Source organism: Biomphalaria glabrata, chromosome 17, assembly GCF_947242115.1.
Source record: "Biomphalaria glabrata chromosome 17, xgBioGlab47.1, whole genome shotgun sequence".
Taxonomy (NCBI): Eukaryota; Metazoa; Mollusca; class Gastropoda; family Planorbidae; genus Biomphalaria; species Biomphalaria glabrata.
The window spans coordinates 703,566-707,574 of NC_074727.1; positions in this window are offsets into that span (position 1 = coordinate 703,566).

Here is a 4,009-nt window from a genome sequence, read left to right on the forward strand (position 1 = left end):
GCGCCATTATCCCATTGGTGGTTAGAAAGGCTTTTATCTAACTACCAGTCCTGGACGTAGGGCTCTTCACCTCTGTCCTGTCTGAGGCAGGGGCGTAGCTAGGAATTTTTCATCGATTGGGGGCCCTGGGGGCTTGGCCACTTTGGGGGCCCCTGCAGTTGCTTAATATTAAACTTTCAATGTAAAAAACACTCATTAGGGGGCCCCCCTCAAGTGGGGACCCGGGGGGATTTTGAAATGCTCCCCCCTCCTACCCCCACTTTAGCTACGCCACTGGTCTGAGGGCTCCCAACGGTAGACGGCCATATCGATTGACTGGGCCAGACCGGACCTAGACGTGTACACAGCGCACCGTCCCCGTTCCTGGGCCCCACTCGCTACAAGTGGCCGAGAACAGTGCTAACTTGGGGAGCTTGTCTCATATTCCTATACTGTAATCGCCACTGTTCCGTGCAAGGACCGCCACTCCAGCTAACGAGACACTGATGACGGCCCCCTTGTGGAACGGCGTGACGGACTTTTTGGACATTCGCAACTATAAATTTCAATATTGTAAAAGGAAAGTTTCCCTTTCAGACCTTGCGATCTATGGGGCAGATGATGTTAAGGTCATCTGTTTCTATGGCCAACTTTTAACGAGCAGGGTGTCATGTGGCCAGCACAACGACCAACCGCCTTTACTTTCCCAAATTAAGTCAGGTCACCATTAGATTTGGGTGGACCGAAATTCAAAATCCCAGTCTTCACAAAGCCGAGCGCTTAACCAATATGCCACCGCGCCCCCTCCCCAGTACAAATTTGTTATTTTTTTTTTGTTATTGATTCATGTATTTTCTTCGCCAAAGAATAATTGTGCTAAAGTTTCAACTTGATCCAAGAATGGGAATGGGAGAAATGACGTGTTCAAACTTTTTACCAGACAGACAAGATTTGGTATACGCTTTGTAAAAAAACAGGTCTATTGTGTAAGTGATGTGGAATTTTTTTTAAAGTTTCGGACACTTCTTTCGAAATGAAGATCATTCATTCCAGGCCAAACCTCATGCGTGACGTCGGGGGATGACGTCATTGACGACGAGCATTGAAGTGCATATCGCTCGAACAGGCGGCCACCAGGGGCGTAGCTAGGAATTTTTCATCGTTGGGGGGCCCAGGGCTTGACCTCTTTTGAGGCCTCCGCATTTTGCGTACTATTTTTTTTTTATATAAAAAAACACACTAATTTGGTTGCCCTCCAAATTGGGGGGGGGGGGGTCGTGGGAATTTTCAAATACTCCCCCTCCCCTTCCCCAATTGTTTTTACAAAGCTTATATCAACTCTGTCTGTCTGGTCAAAAAGTTTGTAGTTTTTTTTTTTCTAAAAGTATTTTTTTTTTTTAATTTTCTTGTTCATATATTAATTTTTAAGCGATGGGAATTTCAAGTCACTGTCCACTGAAAGAAAACCTAGATAAAAGTCAGCGCTATTGTGTTTCTAGTGCAATGTTTCCCAAACTTTTTCCTTAAAGGAACACTTCGCACGTTCTGAGTATTTAGCGAAACTTTTCGCTTATTTTTTTTTTCACTTGGTAGCCTTAATATGGATTGTGTATGTGTGTGTGTTTATATTGTTACGATCTTCTCTATCAGGCCTTTCGCAAACACTGCCAACAACACAACACATCTAAAACAACTTGACTACAAAAGCTTCAATAAACAAAGTGGCGGTTTAATGACAAATTACATCAACAACAGCCAATAAACACAATTGGCTACACTAACTGAAATGCTTTTCTTCACAACAGAACTGCCTAACTAATCCCTACAAGTCTCTCTAGCTCGCACAGCTACATCTTAGAGGACTCTCAAGGTACTCTTGCTGTCTTGGACTCAACTGTCTTTCTTTACACACGAGTCTCTCCCCCGTAAAGGCTATCTGTCACATGACCTCAGCACAGGTCATACTTGCGTGCACTAGCCCTTGACCTGTGTGATTGGCATGAGTAATGTATGTCAGTAGGCCGCACACACATTAACCCTTTCAGTCCGCCACTAAAGTTACTACAATATGGTGACGGTGGGAAGAGTTTAGCGGTTGTCCCTAATTAACATGCGTAACTAGATTAACACATGTATTTGATAAGGACGTAATTATATTTTTGAGAAACGTCTGTAATTCATAAGATAAAATAAGAAGTATTCTTATACATACACTTTATACATGCAAGCCCAAGGAGCACAGAAAGAAGGACAAAGCCTTCAAAAGGAGGACAATGAAAATAAAACTTAAAAAAAAAAAAGTTTTGCAAATTAGTTAATGAAACGTGTCATTCAATCTTAAATTGCAAAACAACTCATAGGTAGCCTACCCATTTCAGACCTTGCTATTGATAGGGAGGGGTAGATGACGTTAAAGCTCATCTATTTCAATGGCCGACTGTTTCAACGAGGGTTTTATATGACCAATACAACGGTCAACCGCCTTTACCTTCCCCAACTAATGTTAAGCACCCATTAGAGTTGGTTGGACTCAGCAGGGGCGTCCTAGGAATCCACGTAGAATGCAATTTTTCTGTTCTCTAAATGATTTGTGTAGTTCTGGTCACACACATGATTATATTTCACACCTATCTCCCATTCAATTCATCATTTGAGAGTGAGTTTATATGTGATTAAAGCAGAAGATATAAAGCAGTGGTTCCCAAACTTTTTTGTCTCGTAGACCCCTTGCCATTTTTTTCTGGTTTTCAGTAGATCCATTGCTTAACTTGCAAATTTTTTGCAAATTCATAAACATTTTTAAAAAATAATTTCTAAATGTTGTTAGTTGAAGAGTGAAAATTGTAAAACTACATATGAAGTCATATAGAACTATTGCTGGCTGCCTGGTCGTGCGGTTTGCGCGCTGGACTGTCGATCAAACCCTGCCCACTCCCATCCCTCGTCTTCCTGCGGTAGGTTTGGACTAGGAAGTAATTATCTTCAACTCTCAAGAAACATCCGAAACATATAAAACAAACATTTATATTGAAATTTAAACCAATTAAAATAACAATTTATATGTATTGCTGGAATCACTAAACACACTGGAAATGTGTTTTTTTTTTAAGGCTTATCCTCCGTTGCTATGAATATAATGTTTCATATAGGAATTTGTTGTTCTATGAAGTAGTCCTTCCAACATTAAATATTAATTAGTTAATTTTCTTGAAATATCATTGTAAAAGGTTTCGCAAAGAGCAGTTTCTTATGTATTTCTTGATTTTCACGTGTGGCACAAATATTGAATCTGCGGAACTGTTTTCATTAACCTTGGTTTGCTACCCACCTAGCAGACGGAAAACAGAACTCAAACCTTTGCTGCCTTGCACCTATACCCAAACGTGGGAAAGGTTTTGTGGGTCACCCTGTGGAAAAATAAGGAGACGGCATAGGCGACCATTAGGCAGTTTGTAGCACACAGCGCTACACTATATCAAACCTGTATAGGCCTACCAGTGGTTTGGACTTCTTTGGTGTGAGGAAATGTTTCAATCAGGTTTTTCGTAATAGTGGCAAGCCCTAATCACACTGCACACGTGCGTCGGTATGACTTCCCCCTCCCCTGCATTTTGATAAAATAATTGATGGTATTACTGCAATTGGGGGGGGGGGGGGGGGTTCTTGTAGTCTCCTTTGTTCAAATGTTCAGTGTGTTCACGTGTTATTAGTGTGTTGGCAATCTTCTGTTAGTTTTTTTTCTCTTCTTGTTCATGTTAATAAAATGGAATTGTATCTTAAACATTTTTGGTTGTAATGGGGTTGTTCCGAATCTCGATCTACTTTTCAAAAAGTCACGCTGTGGCGTGTTTACAGAGGCTAGGCCTTGTTATTTCCATTACTTTTCAACTGCTAATATCATAATATATAACATGCTAAAGTCAACTGAATAAATGTATGAATAGTTCAATTATTTTAAGCGTATTAAAGAAGGAACAACTGCTGCTACAATTAGTTTTTTTTTTGTGGTATATCTCAATGTCACTTTACC